The sequence below is a fragment of the Dermacentor albipictus genome, chromosome 7, assembly GCF_038994185.2.
Source record: "Dermacentor albipictus isolate Rhodes 1998 colony chromosome 7, USDA_Dalb.pri_finalv2, whole genome shotgun sequence".
In the NCBI taxonomy this organism is placed as follows: domain Eukaryota; kingdom Metazoa; phylum Arthropoda; class Arachnida; order Ixodida; family Ixodidae; genus Dermacentor; species Dermacentor albipictus.
The window spans coordinates 116,631,915-116,648,358 of NC_091827.1; positions in this window are offsets into that span (position 1 = coordinate 116,631,915).

Consider the following 16,444-nt stretch of genomic DNA (forward strand, 5'->3'; position numbering starts at 1 on the left):
ACTGTCTCTATCCCATCTAAACATTCGGTAGTTGGGTGGCACTATACATTGGCTAGGTACATTGCTGTTCAACCATGTTTCGCTTACTACTAGCACATGAGGGGTCTCTGTGAGCAACACGTATTCTAACTCAGTTACTTTATTAACAATACTGCGTGCATTCAGTGACAAGATTCGGAGCTATGAAAGGGTTGAAGTACATGGGGAATCGCTGGGACTGCCTGAGGGACCAGAATCACTATGCGTGTCATCTGTCCTTTGTGTGCGGTGCTTATTTTTATTTCGGTGGTTTAGAAGGAAACGTGCGTTGTTTTCTTGGTCCCATACGTAAAGCTTATCGTTTACCTTGAGCTTGTCGTCAATCAAAAATACCTTCGCGCCCTTCGCCCTTTCGGCAGAAGCGCTCGCCCACAACTTTCGTCGCACATCTACTGTTTCCTTTGCATAATCATTGCTGATACTAACTGATTTTCCTTTAAGTTTTTTGCAGTTCTTCAATACCTGCTCCTTTTCTCTGGTATCATAAAACTTCATGATAACTGGTCTCGGTCGTTGACTGTTTTTCTTGCCAATGCGATGAATTCTTTCGACAGTTTTAACTTGAACCCCCAGTTTTTCATGAAACAGTTCATCAATGACAGCAGCCCTCAAATTCGCCTCTGAGTCACCGCTTTCCTCCGAGATTCCAAAAGCCAACAAATTGTTACGCCGGCTGCGGTTTTCATACTCGATCAATTTTTCAGCCTGGTGCTGAACTATAGCCTCAAGATGCCCAATTTTCTTGTTCATTTCCTGTATCATAACAAGAAATTCCGTCAGTCGATCTGTTTTTGCGTTTAACTGCACAACGTTCTCGCTTATTGAGGATAGTCGGCGATCAGTCGCCGCCTGATTCTCTATAATTGTTTGCAGCAATCGTGCTACCTGGCCCGGAAAATGGCAGAAATAGCATATCGGCCGGTTGTCAGATGTACGCCACGGGTTGACGACAGGGGCTCCAGCGGCCGAGTGAGGGACGACCATCGGGCGTGAAGCTGGCGGCGGCGCATGGAAGGTGCCAGTGGCCCGGTAGGCATCAGGAGCCGGAGGAGCGTAAGGCCGGGCGACAACGTCAGCGTACGTGAGCGGTCCAGCTGCAGGCTGCGGAGGAGGGGCAGAAGGCAGCGCCGCGGCAACTTGGGTCTGAATGACGTGGCGAAGTGAAGGAGCCAAGGTTGTCGACGGCTCGGGTGTGCTGTTCGCCAGAGAGAGTTGGCGGGCAACTTCCTGACGGATAAACTGTTTTATCTCCGGCATTAAAGCAGAGATGTCGGCAGCGTCGCGGCCGAAATCCAACGGAGATAGATCCGTGGTGTCCTGCTGAGGATGCACGCAGCTTGCGCAGCTCGTCGTACTGCTGACAGAGCTGTATGACTTCGGCAATCGTCCGCGGACTCTTTGCGAAGAGCATCTGGAAGGCATGGTCATCGATGCCTTTCGTGACGTGGTTGATCTTGTCAGCTTCGTCCATAGAGGAGTTCACGCGCTTGCATAGCGAGAGGACGTCTTCAATATAACTGGTGAAGGTCTCGTCCTGGCGTTGAGCTCGACCACGCAAGCGCTGCTCAGCGCGAAGCCGGCGAATGGCGGGACGGCCGAAGACCTCTGCCAAAGTCGCCGTGAAAGCCGACCAGGTGGTAAAATCGGCTTCATGATTGCGGAACCATAAGTTTGCCACGTCAGTCAAGTAAAAGATGACACTCGTGAGCTTGGCGCGGTCGTCCCACTTATTATAGGCGCTTACACGGTCATATTCGGCGAGCCAGTCTTCCACGTCGTGGTCGTCTGTGCCGCTAAATATAGCCGGATCGCGCTGCCGGATCACGCCAGAACAGACAATGGTGGGGGGCACGGGCGCAGCAGCCTGGGACGGTCCTGGTTCATCCATTGCAACAGCTGGTGGTAGCGTTCGGCTGCGGAGTTCCAGGATGTAGAAGAGAAACCCAGCAGCTCCACCAAATGCAACGGGGGTGTTCACCTAGCAGAAGGGTCACTAGTTATAGGTTGTAGCGCTAGGCTTAAAACAGGTCGGCGCTATATCGCAACACGGAAGCAAGCACTCCTCGTCGTCTTCTTCTTTTGCACCTGCACACCAGCACCATGCCCACTGACCAGTGCCTTCAGTACAATACATATAAAGGAGGTTTATTGGGGTTCATAACGACCGCCGGTTCTACGATGCACCGAGCACAGTCCCCGAGCTAGAGCTTCTGCTGCGCACTTGATGCTGCCGATGCTGCTGACCCAGTGTGCACATTCGTTATCTTCCTTACAACGGCCCCGCGGAAATAAAGGAGCCATCCTGGCGACTTAGTTTTCTGGAAGGGTGGTAGAATGGTGATACGGCTTGCGACGCTGACCATGAACGACTTCGCGGCTACGACGTCGCATGTCGGACGGCGGCGTTACCGGCTTAATCAGGTAATTCACGGGTGATGTTCTCTCGAGAACGCGGTATGGCCCGTCGTACTTCGGAAGGAGTTTGGAAGCTAGCCCAGGCGCGTGGTGGGGCACTAGCAACCAGACGAGAGCGCCCGGGAGAAAAGTGCGAGTCGAGTTCTGGGCATTGTGAACGGCTTTTTCGCGGTTTTGGTTGACGGTGTCCGAGGTGAATCGACGGGCAAGATGGCGACATTCCTCGGCGTGTCTGGCGGCTTCCGAGGTCGGCAGGCATTCAGATTGGTCTGGCCGGTAGGGCAGAATGGTGTCGATTGTGTGCGGAGGATGGCGGCCGTAAAGAAGGTAAAAGGGTGAGAATCCGGTAGTGGCCTGATTCGCGGTGTTGTAGGCATAGGTGACAAATAGAAGAACTAGGTCCCAATTAGAGTGATCAGGTGAAACATACATGGCGAGCATGTCACCAAGAGTTCGATTAAAGCGTTCCGTGGTACCGGTAGTCTGTGGGTGATAAGCAGTGAATTTACGATGAACAATAGCGCTTGAACGAATCGCCGGAACAAAAGTTTCGAACGAATTGCCGGAAGTAAGAGCAGAGGCCGATAAAACTGCGTAGCTCTTTCATAGTAGTAGGTTTTGGGAACGCAGTAACAGCACGTAGCTTCTCAGGATCCGGGCGAATGCCCTCCTTTGACACGACATGGCCTAAAATTGTTAGCTGACGAACAGCAAATCTACACTTCAAGTTAAGTTGCAACCCGGCGTTGGTGAAGCAAGTGAGTACGTGGAGGCGGAGCAGGTGTGTTGGGAAATCAGGGGTGAACACGAAAATGTCGTCAAGATAGCAAAGATGTATTTTCCATTTGAGGCCACGCAGAACATTATCCGTCATTCTTTCGAAGGTAGCAGGTGCGTTGCAAAGTCCGAAAGGCATGACGGTGAATTCATACAAGCCGTCTGGTGTAACAAAGGCAGTTTTCGGGTGATCGGCCTCTGCCATCGGAACCTGCCAGTAGCCTGACCGCAAATCCAGCGAAAAAAAGAACTGGTGAACAGCCGGCAGCGCTTCCGCGACCTCTTGATGGATCACGTTACGGATATGAAACGGCAAAGTGCTGGCAGACTCCTGAGTGACGGACACCAGAGATAGCTGTCGTGCGACTTCTTCGCGGACGAAATCCTTGATTTGCTTTATCAGGTAGGCTTGTTCTGGGCCGGTGGTATGGCTGCAGAGTGATGCCGCATTTGGTGTGGGATGTCGCCTAGTCAGAGCTCGCTGCTTACGCAATTCATCATAGCTCTGGCACAAGCTGATGACGTCGCCAACAGTGCGCGGGCCCTTGGCCAGAAGCATTTGGAATGCGTCATCGTCGATTCCCTTCAAGACATGCTTGATCTTTTCCGCTTCCGTCATAGCAACGTTCACGCGCCTGCACAAATATATTCCATATAGCTGGTGAATGTCTCACCCGTGTCCTGTGCGCGTGTACGCAAACGCTGCTCGGCTCGGAGTTTCCTGACGGCGGGTCGGTCAAATACTTCTGTAATCGACGTCTTGAGCGCCGACCACGTTCGGATATCCTTTTCATGATTTCTGAACCAGAGACTGGCCACGCCCGCGAGGTAGAATGACACGTAAGCCAGCTTGTCCGAGTCATTCCATTTGTTGTGAACGCTCAACCGTTCGTAGGATGACAGCCACTCTTCAACGTCGTTGTCGTCGGTTACGCTGAAGATGGGAGGCTCCCGCTGGCGAACGGTGCCAGCGCAAGAGACGGGTGGCGATGGAAGAGTCTGCTGGTCGGCGTCCGGCATGGCAGAGGGTAGAGTCCGAGAACGGAGTTCCAGGATGGTAGAGTAGAACGTTACCCAGCACCTCCACCTCTAAAGGAGGTTTATTGGGGTTCGTAGTGACCGCCGGTTCTACGATGCACCGAGCACAGTCCCCGAGCTCGAGCTTCTGCTGCGCGCTTGATGCTGCCGATGCTGCTGACCCAGTGTGAACGTTCGTTATCTTCCTTACAATATATATACCAAGCTCAATAAATTTGGGAAACGTTGTTTGGTCAGTGACACACGGGTTCAACCCATTACATTCTCTTCGAGCTTGCGTGAAGTAGGACAACTAGAACGCATTATTACTGCAGGAAAACTGTTCTAGTCTATTTGAGTGCATCTGCCGAGACTGGCCCGTGGTTTTGAAGTTTGTGAAGTCTAAGTAGTTTAGCTTAAATGATTTGTGGTGTAGCATATACCAAAACTTCCAACGCTGAAGTTTGGCTCGGCTTTCCAGAGAGTGAAGGCCTGGATATTGTGAGAGCTTAGTTGGTGAATCGGTATTCTTGTAGCGGGTTTAAAGAAAACGGACAACATTCTTTTGAATCCTTTCGAGTGTGCGGATGTTATTTTTCGTGTGCGGAAATTAAACAATATTGGCATATTCTAATATCGACCGAATAATCAAGTGAATTAGGCAAGGAACTTAGTTTGAAATGCCGAATGACGCAAGATACTCTTGAGAAGAAACTGTTCCTGCTTTGCTTTCCTGGTTACCTGGTAGATATGTGCAGTCCACGTGAAGTCGGAAGAAATGATGAATCTGAAATAACAATTCTCAGAAACATTTGGGATGATGACATGGGTAATTGAATAAGAATATTCAAATTATCTTTTTTTATTTTTAAAAGACATTGAAACCGCTTTATCTAAATTGATTGAGATCTGCCCATCTTTGCACCACTGGCCAATATTGTTTAATGCATTATTGAGCCTAATTTGGGAATAAATGTGCTGAATTTCTTGCTAAAGCACGCAGTCATCAGCAAACAGTCAGATTTTAGCGTTAACGTCTTTGGCAATATCATTTATGAAGAGTAAAAAAGGAGGGGAGCCAAACGGTGCCCTGAGGTACACCGGAGACAACTGGGAAAGGATCCGAAAAATGCTCTCCAAGATACACAAACTGCCTCCTGGTGTACAAATAATCACTCGCCCAGCAAGTCACTGGCCCATCTGCGAGTATTTCCATAAGCTCGAAAATTAGTTCCGCATGAGAGACCAGGTCAAGGGCTTTCGATAAATCCAGAAGGAGCATATCAATTTGAGACTGGTCGTTGAGGGCTTGCGCAGGGTTATGAGGCATTTCTATTGGTTGTGTGTCAGCGGATAACCCACAACGGAAGCCGTGCTGGTCTGGATGAAGGATATGATTAGTTTCTACAAATTCTGTAATGAACTTCAAGATAACATGATCAAGTATTTTTAAACAACGTCAACTCAAAGATATAGGCCGGTAGTTTGCTAGCGATGAAACTGCTCCCGATTTGTAGACTGGAACAATTTAGCAATTTTCTACTGTGCTAGGAGGCTACTTTCACGTAATAATGTTGAGTATGTCAGATGCAAGTGCTTGCTGATAGGTTCTGCAAACCGTTTTAAGTATTCGTTCGGAATTTCATCAGGAGCGCTACATTTTCGTACGTCGATATTTAAAACCTAGAAAGTATGCGATTTTCGCATATAGTTGGAGAGCCAGTTTTTCTGTTGATCACTAAAGCTAAATGGACATGGGTATGTTGCAACGTCTACATCCAGCGTAAATACCGATTGAAAGTAATTATTAAAAGCATCTGCTGTGTTTTTATTTTTCACGCGGGATGTTACGCGGATGATGTTTTGAGAGTGAATGTAACGCCAAAATTTATGGGGGGAATTGTAGAAATGTTTTAATGTGGTACTACTGAAGTTCTCTTTAGCGCCACGAATTTTAGCTTTTAATAAAGTTGTGAGAGAATTCAAACGCGAGCAAGAACCATAGTTCCTGCATGATTTTGTAGTTCTTCTTAGCGTCTTGATTTCCTTCAGCAGGAATTGCAAAGCTGCAGTCTTTTTAAGTTATGCACAACCTTTGTTGGACAGCGTTTCCGAGTCGTAAGAACGCAAACGGTTGTTGTAATATAAATATTTTGTGCATGTACAAGTTTATATTGGTACCTTCATATTTCTGGAGCCTGGATACTTGCACTCAGCGTAAACCGAAATAATTAGCATGTATAATATAGTCCTTAAATTTAGAGCATTTGTGTTTGTTGGCAAAGAAATTTATTCACGTATAAAGTACAGAAACCAATTACTACCTTCACAAAAAAAGCAGACCTGCTAAATCAATACCCCACCATACTACATTTACTGGAATGTCTAAAATCCCTAACCTTGCACTTGTACCAGTTTGTGCAAGTGTTAATAGTGCATTTTACAAGTATCTTTAGTAGTCTCATGTGGACAACGAGGATATGTATGTGGAATCAAGACGCGTTTCTGTTTTGATTTTATAGGATGCACGGCATAAATAGGTGTGTTGTGTGTTTTTCTTTTCTCATAGTATACTGTAACCTTTAGCTGCTTTGCTGCTAGGTTGAAACGGCGAGGTGAGCCATTTGTTCAGGTGTCTCCTAAGGGTATATTGTACCAAATTTGCACTAAATAAACGAAGAAAAAGAACGAGAGAAAGAACTTATAGAAACAACAGAATTATCGCAGTGAATAAAATACTTACACTTCTTTAGACTCAGCGCAGTTCTAAGCAAGTCGGTAACAATATCTGGCAAGATCGCATTGTTGATGGTCCTAACCAAACATATGTTGGATAAAAGGAAATTTAACGAAAGTAGTAGTTCACGTACGGTTTTCGACAACTCGACTTCGTCCTCTGTCACTCTAGCGTTGTCAACGCGATTGCCTCCAATATGCTTGGAATTCCTGAAAAAAAAACGAAAAACGCAAAGGGTAGGATTGTCTTTATGTGGTGAGGCTTTCAGATTATTCCAAAAATTCTCAAGTATTGTTGCCTGACAGAGTGAGTCGCAAAGTGCCCCGCCGGCTTACAATGCCCAACATAAAATGCCAGAAGCCAAAAGTTAACAATACATGTTTACAGGCTTTCAGCTCAACGTAATTAAAAAAAGCACAATTTTCTAGAGCAGCCCTCAGAGACTTCGCTGACAATGGCTGCTGCTACTGTTGTCTTGCCTGCTTTCTCAAACGCAGGGCAACATCCATATCCACAAGGCACAGTCAATGTATGTATGTGTGCCTCAGTTTCGTATAATGTTTTAGTGCTCGTATTTTTTTCTTCATCATTGTCTTTTAAAGTTCTCTATACTTATTACAATACTCGTTGCCTAAAATGTACTACACATGCAGATGCACCCGCTGCTAGCTTTGTTATCTATGAAATAACACAGTGAAACAACAAATGGTGCCTAATACCTGACGTGCAAAAAATATGCGCCCTCAAGTTCATATTTCCTTTCACAATGTGAAGTTTTCTGTGCTTTCTTTCCGAAAGTTTGGCGCATCAGCTTCAGTCGGCTTCATGCCGAGTGAGGTGGGCGTGTCTTGCAGATGGTGCAAAGGCGAAAAACTGTGATAATCCCGGACAACAGAGCGATGAAAAGTTAGTCGATCCCGGAGACACTCTGAGCCTCCATGGCGAGGATCACGCGGTTCACCTAATTGGAGTTTTCGCGTTTTGCTGATCTACCGGCTGGTACGCAATCACTATACTGTAAAACGCGTTGCAGAAAACGAGCGGTTTTTCTGCACTTACGCTGTTAATGAAAGCTTTGCTTCACTCAGGTTCCGGAATGGACATTAGGTCGGCAATTTTCGTTTATAATAATAACACGGACCATGGAGCCGCACTAGTGTTCGGTGTGTGTTTTTTCATGCTTCTGTCCAAGTCCTTTTTTACAAGCTAGTGCAATGTCCCCTCACATGAATAACCACCATTTATCCCAGCTTTCTGCCTTAGATAAGAAACATTCTTGCCATCGCGATTAGCACCGCTGCCGTAGTGCTATCGCAGCAGGGTTGCACATTCATGGCTTGCGCCTGGTGGATTTGCAGGTTTCTGCAAATATGCAGCGTGTTCGGCTGCGAAATGAACAAATCCAAGCAGGTGACGCACAACTAGGCGCCACTGAAAGAGCTCTGCCGATGTGAGGTCAGCTTTCTGGCTTTGCTTGATGGTGCACGCTCTCAAACAAATGTACACCCTTTGGTTTGTATCTTGCCACATAGCAATAATCCTCATCTGCCTTGCTTGCGTACCCTTTCTTAAAAATGCTGCGCTCGCTCTCTTCCTGTCGAGAATGTTCTGTCGTGCTGATAAACGTGTATGCCGTTCGTTACTTGAAGTACTGGGCTCGCAGAGCTAAAGAAAGGAAATGCGGACAAAACCTATGACGATTATTGTTTTGTGGCAAGATACGACCCAAAGGGCGTAATGTTGCTTAAGAGTGGACCATATTGACGGAAAACCATCGTTGATTGACAGCGCGCACAAAGAAAAGGTTTGGAGGCCACGCTGGAACGCTAGTATTGACCCGTTCGAGCGTGCCCATGGATAGATTTAGCTTGACTGTTACTATACAGTCCACTCACAACAGTATATACTCCACATTATAAGTAGCAAACAATGCTGCGCAACTAGCGCGGTCATGAGCGTCTACATCCGCGCGTTTCGCAGTGCGGTTGTTTTGTACGTGCGACCACTTACGCGGAAAAATTACTTTGCAAGTTAGAACTACAAATTGTGGGCGCAAAGTTGCAGCAAATAAGATGTTATTTTGGCAGCCTTCTGCTTCCAGTGTGTGGCTACTGTGTTTTGGTTGAGAGCGTAGATTAGTTTTGACAGTTGTAGCCAGTCCTTAAAGTAAAAGCGTCGCTGGCTTTCTTTTATTTATTATTTTATTTTAATGTACTGTTAGCCACTTGCAACTGTTTTATAAGTGGGCTTTTATACAAGAAATTCCAAATTACAATCGAAGATAAAATAAGATAGCAAATCAGGTGAACAAAGACAAGAAATCAAAGCACTCATAACAAGACACATTCGGTGCAGAATACGAGAAACTGAAGAGAGCCGCCAACTTTAGTCATCAACGCAACCTCATATAAACATCGCAAATCATTCATTCGTACATTAACACACAGACTATACCTCGAGCAAGCTATTACATAAATCAATAACCGACTGGAGATATTCATAATGTCTGGCTTGGGGACGGGACTGATGGAGCCGCGAGCTAATTGAACGTTTCTAAGGTATCCTGCGAGATTGTGATTTTACGTACGGTGTTCCATTCCCGTATGGCTCGGGGCAAGAAAGCGAAGTAACATGCGTTGTTAACACAAGAGTATTCATTAATCTTAAATTCATGCTTGAGATGGTTTTCCCAAGAACGGTTAATACTAATTAAGTAGCAGGATCCATGTTGAATACATTATCTCTTAATAGATATACGAACTTCACCATATGCAGTGTTAGGCTTCTTGATAATGTGTCCAAGCCTGCGCAGGAAAGCTTCTCCGTGGGGGATTCAGTGCACCGGTACCTGTTATAGTTAAAGGTAACCGCTCTTCATTGCACCAATTTGAGCTGGCGTATATATTTTTGCATATACGGAAACGATACGTTCTTTGTGTGTTCTAAGATTTGACAGATAAGAACCTGATATGTAACTTGGTAGTGAAGTTCCATAACGAAAAACGTGCTTAAGAAAACAAACTGTTCATTGCTTTTTTTGTTGTATTCGCACTTCGATTTTTGACGCTAATAACATGACACTAAATTATTTCTTTTCGGTTACGGTTGTAAGAACGCCATTACCAAAGTCGTAGGAGAAGCTAAGTTTCGATTTCTTATTTGTGACTGCCATTGCTACAGTTTATCTAGATTTATCACCATTTGTCTCATATTACGCCAATCCATGACGCTGCTTAAACGTACTTAAGTCGTGCTTGATTCATTTTTTAATACAGCACGCGGTTGTCAACGAAGAGACATATGTTTACATCCACGTGATACGTAATGTCATGAATGTATAAAATAAAAATGGTGCTACGATGGAGCCCTGTGCACTCCAGGAAAGAGTGGCATGATGTCAGAGGAATTGTTAGCGTACTAAATATGTTGACCGCGTTTGAATAAGTAGATCGCTATCCATCCCGTAACGGGGCCATCGTGAAGTATCTGATTTAGTTTGAACTTCAGTTCGTTAACATACACACAGTCAAAAGCCTTCAAGTAATCGATGAAAATTATATCACTTCGTTTTTGATCATTTATTCCCTGTGCAAGGTAGAGAGAGAGAACTAAACTTTCATTTTCCGAAACGGTAAACCGAGTCAGAACCCGGTTCACCCTAGGTGGGAGGATTCCTTACTCCAAGAACCCTCTGGCTTGGGCTGCCTCTTTGGCCCGGGCGACGAGACTGCGTTGGTCGTCCAGGTCATCGGAGGAAAGCTTGGCCTCCCACGTTTCGGTTACTGTATGAATCTGTGGTGAGTTGGGGCGCTCTTTCTGTGCTTCTATGGGGCGGCTTTCTTTGCAGTCGTCTTGTGGAGCTTGTGAGGTAGGGTCTGTGGGTCTGCCACGCAGTGGGCAATCCTGGACCATGTGTTGCAGGGTGTCTGGAACGTCGCAATGGGGGCATATGTACGAGTACTGCGTAGGATACAGTCTGTGCATGATTATTCCGTGCACGTAGGTGTTGGTCTCTAGGCGGCGCAGGATGACTTCTTCCTCCTTCCTTAGATTTTTGTGTGGCAAAGCGTACGTTCTGCTGCTGAGTCGGTGGTGTTGCAGAAGCTCTGAGTACTTTAGGGTGATGTCATCAACGTTAGTGACCGGCCTAATGTGGGATGGCAGGAAAGCCCGGCTGGTATGCTCGCGGGCAGCGGCGTGTGCCGCCTCGTTTCCTGTCATGCCCTGATCGCCTGGAACCCAGCTGATGTAGGTGTCGGGAAGCGGGGCGCGTGCGATGTGATTTCTTAGTATTTTGAGCGCGGTTTCTGTTACGCAGCCTTTTTGATAGTTGCGAGCTGCTGCTTGGGAGTCTGTTAGTATTACTGCTACTTCAGGGCAAGTTGTTGTTGCTGGAGCAATTGCCGTTTCCTCTGCAGTCCCAGGGTATCTCGCTCGGATGGTGACAGCTGCAAGTTCTTTGCCTTGGTGATCCGTAACGCTTAGGGCAAAGGCATTTCGTTTAATATACCGGGCAGCATCGGTGTACCTCGTATGAGGGTCTCTCCCGTGTTTCTTGCTGAGTGCGCAGATTCTGCTTTGGCAACGCTCCTTATGATAATTTGGATGCATATTGCGCGGTATACATGCAACGCTGATGCAGTCCCGGAGTGCAGGTGGGATTCTTGCTTTCTGGTCTGTGTCTGCAATGAAGCTTTCACTGTATTTGAGGTAGTGCAAAACTGCACGTCCGGTAGGTGTGAGCTTGAGCCGCTCTAGTTGGCTGATCTTATGAGCCTCGACAAGCTCTTCCCATGTATTGTGGACGCCGAGCTTGAGGAGTTTCTCAGTAACGAAAAAAAGTTCGGCAAGTTGAGTTACAGTGCGCACTCCTCCTCAGAAGCCATGCAGGTTGTGATGAATGATATTGTGACACGCTGACGAAGAAGATGTCAGCTTCGTCGGAAGAAGACGACGCTATGGACTTCGCGTGCTGTCTATCATCTTCTCAGCCGCAACAATTATTATAAATATCCTGTAAACATACGTCTGACTGCTTTTAACCCCGTAGCATTTTTGGTGGAGGTTGGGGGATCATTATCAAGACGGATTTACGCAGCGGGCGCTCCTTGGCTGTATCTACAATGCCAGCAAAAGGCGAGCATGCTTCGGGCCCGCCGGCACCGGCACTCACCGTCATTCTAGCACAACCCCGCGACCCAGGAACAATGTCTGGCACCGTCGAAGCCGATGTAGATGACTGGCTTCAACTATATGAGCGGGTGAGCTCCAGCAACCACTGGGATCAGACCATCATGCTGGTTAATCTGATATTTTCCCTCGCGGGCGCGGCACGCGTATGGTTTCAGACCCACTAGGAGGAACTTACCAGCTGGGACATTTGTAAACAGACGCAGAAATATTTGTTTGGCAAGCCGGTAGGATGTCAGTGCGCCGCCCAATAGGACCTCGCTTCGCGTGTCCAGATGTGCACTGAATCCTACCTTACGTACATCCAGGATGTGCTCGCTCTGTGCCGCAGAGTGGATATCATACTTCTGTTTTATTTTATGTTCTGAGCATAGCCCTCACGACCTCATTCCGGGCCTCGACCTTCTGTCTACACATTCCGCTTTGATCGACTGTTCTGCTGATGTTGTGCAACTCACTCTACCTGCTGCTATTGACCATCCCGTTAGTGTTCCGATACGGCTACGTTCCACAGAGCATATTCGCCTCCCACACCGTGCCGTTACCTACATAGGTGTCTCCCCCACTCCACCTATACCAGACAGTGACTACATCGTATCCCCTAATCCGGATGTCCTGCTCTCGCATAATGTCGCTTTTCCTCACATCATCATTGCCATTTCTGACAACGCGTCCTGACTTCCACTTGTGAACTTTGGACTTTGTACACAAGTAACCCCGCGCGGAATATCCCTGACGCAAATAACGCCGGCCAGAGACTACAACATTTCGACTTTAACTTGTAACAGCTCCTCATGTCCAACTCTTGCTTCACCCCCTGTCCCTTCAGACTTGAATGCCCTAACAAAAATGATTGCTCCCGACAAGGAGACGGGCAGAACGGTGAGACGGGCCACGGTCGTCGCAACATGCTCTCTCGATGAAGAGGAAGCCTTTACCACGATTACTGAAGAATAACATTAAGACAATACCGAAACCCCACAAGGGGCTCATGCTCAAGGAATACGTGAGAACAGAAATACCACAAGCGATTATCCGGGCTACCTGGACGATACTCTCAGGAAACGGACTGAATCAACGAAACATCCAAGGTGATTATTTCATAATGCGAATTAGAAAAACGTTTGTTTATATAAAAATAGAAAAAACATTCTGCAATCAGCCCTCCGCGATTAGTCAAAAGCTTTTTTGGAGCACCTCCACTTCGCCTGTCGGTCACCCGACGTGTCGAAAACTGTGATAGGTCACCATTTGATAGAACGTGTTCACACTGAATATGCGTGATTTGACCGAACAAAAGAAAAAATAGTCATTTCTGATTCAAGGTCTTTTCGCCATTAGGCCTCGGCTTCTTGTCAAAAGTATTCAGGCTGCCCCCACTTCATCTGCCTGTCATGCGACGTCGCGAAACCACGAAAACTCCCCGCATAAAAGTTACGTTTTCGCGTTAAAGATGCAATAATATGCCGAACAAAAGTGAATGTTCTTCTGAGTAGCCGCAGGCTGCCTAGTTTTGAAAGGAATAAGGGATGGCTGCCGCCAATCACTCAGGCGCAGGCTACTCAGACTTGCCGGAGAGCATGGGTTTATTTGCATACAATGAAACTTTCTGCGGGGCCGTTTAACGTTTTCGAGCATTTTCAGCATGTTTAAGACACCACTCTACCAGCCCTTCTTTGCTGATGATCCGTTTTAGCGTAAATTCTTGAGCTTCCTTTCCATGGCGCCGTGATTTTCGACCAGCCACCACAAGCTAAGTAAGGGAAAGCAGACCAATCGCAAACGCCGGCATCACCATCTTCATCCAGTTATCGATTTGCAGTGGACTGGCTCGCCGCAACAATACTTTCTCCACTTTAGCGTGCTCCTAGTCTCTTGGTGAATTACATAAGACAAGCTGCTCAATGTAGGCAATGTTATCGGTTTTTTAATGCAAACAAAAGTGACCTCCTATGTACGAGGAGAGCGCTTGATTGGCCTGGTCAGGCCAATTGGCCTGCAGGTCACCGCCCCATGCTTGAGTCGACGGTTACGCAAATTTGACGCCAGGATATTGGAATAAAACATATTGTAATAGTTTTACGTTATAGGGCTCCAGTGCGGGAAAAAAGACATGAACAAGCATGTTGATCGCCTTCGAGCTATGGTATACAAGTTTCTTTTGTCGTATAACGCTGTTGACTTTGGACAGGCCGGAAGGCGTATCAATTACCGCTTGCGCGAGCATAGTTACAATGTTAACAACAAAATTTATTCAAGTGTGTTCCTCGCCATGCATCGCAATTCTTGTGGATATAAACCAGTTTTCTTTTTAAGTGCGTCATCATAAGATGTAGTCACAATCAACTGCCGTGCGAGATTAAAACCGATGCCATTACTAAAGAGAGAGAGATAGAGAAAAGGATGCATACAAAGGCAGGAAGGTTAATCACAGGCAGTTCCGGTTGGCTACCCTGCACAGGGAAAGGGCGAAGGGGGATAAGAAGAGGAAGAGAGCGGCAGGGGGTGATAGCGAGAATTAGAGACGAGCACGAACAAACCGCGTATACTACGGAGCGGTAGGGGGCAGTGTTCTTACGGTCTATCGTGAAGCCCCACAGACCGCGTGAACCTTAATAACGCGAGTAAGGCCTTTAGGGTCGATGTTTTGTGGGAGTACTGGCCTATGAGTTCTAAATGCCGTATGGTGCGCATGGGTACACCATGCTTAGCTTTATCAGCTACGGAACTTGACTTTCTAAGGCGGTCGTCACTTGTTCAGTGAAGTGCAACCGTGTGCTTCTTGTAAGTTTGTTGTATGGATTCTTTTTTTCACGTATGCTAGGAGCGGCCCATCTAATGGGCAATAGGGTCATGGATAAAATTAGCTGGGACTTATGCTCATTGTATCACCTGTCTTTTTCCTTCATACTCAAACTGAGTAGCGCTAGAGCAAGAGTTACCTGAAATTTTTTTCTTTACAGATGTTGGTTATATATTGTTACGTAAGAAGACACAGATGAAAAGCTATATACAAGTATATTTACAACGTGATACGCCGCACTTGGCCAAGAGGCAACAGCCCGCGCTAGCCTCTAATCGTCGTCGTCGTCTTCTTACTGCTCGCGTCTTCGTCATTGGTAATACTATTCCGTAGCACTACCCCCGGCGGCAAAAGCGCCGTCCCGGAGCGACTAAAGGCCGGATTCGGAAGCAGTGTAGTAGGCCTTGAGCCTACTGACGTGCACGACATCACTAGATACCAGGGTAGATGACGAGGTTGAGCTCACAGGAGCAATTTCGTACGTCACAGGCGTCACCTGGCGCAGCACGCGGTAGGGCCCCGTGTATCGCGAAAGGAGCTTTTCTGAAAGTCCGACGTGACGAGAGGGCGACCACAAGAGCACGAGCGCACCAGGCGAAAACTGCACGTCACGGTGGCGGGCGTTGTAGTGACGCTGCTGAGTGGTTTGCGAGTCCGTCAGTCGAGCACGGGCAAGCTGGCGTGCATGGTCGTCGAGGGCGATGGCGTCGCGCGCATACTCGCTTGATGAGATAGAAGCAGGAGAAAGTGCCGTGTCAAGGGGCAAGGTTGGTTCGCGAGCGTAGAGTAGATAAAATGGCGAAAATCCGGCGGTGTCGTGCCGGGAGGAATTGTACGCAAATGTTGCGTAAGGAAGGGCACTGTCCCAGTCGTGGTGGTCTTTGGAAACGTACTTGGACAGCATATCGGTAAGAGTACGGTTTAACCGCTCTGTCAGGCCATTGGTTTGAGGATGGTATGAGGTAGTCGGCTTGTGCCGAGTGGAGCAGGAACGTACAATGTCGGTGATAACTATCGAGAGGAAGTTACGACCACGGTCTGTGAGCAGCTGTCGTGGGGCGCCATGAAGTAAGATAATGTCATGCAAGAGAAAGTCCGCGACGTCAGTGGCGCAACTGGTAGGGAGAGCGCGCGTGATAGCGTATCGGGTCTATTGCGACGGCTACCCATTTGTTCCCAGAGGATGACGTGGGAAAGGGACCGAGGTGGTCTAATCCAACACGAAAGAACGGTTCCACAAGGACAGTGACTGGCTGGAGACGACCGGCACGTAGCACCTGAGGTCTTTTCCGACGCTGGCAGGTATCACAGGCGGCAACATTGCGTCGGATAGAGAGAGCGAGACCAGGCCAATAGAAGGGGCGGCGGACGCGGTCGTGCGGGTTACGCCAAAGTGTCCTGCAGTAGGTGCGTCATGCATCTGAAAGAGCACAGTCTGTCGTAGACGTTTTGGCACGACAAGAAGA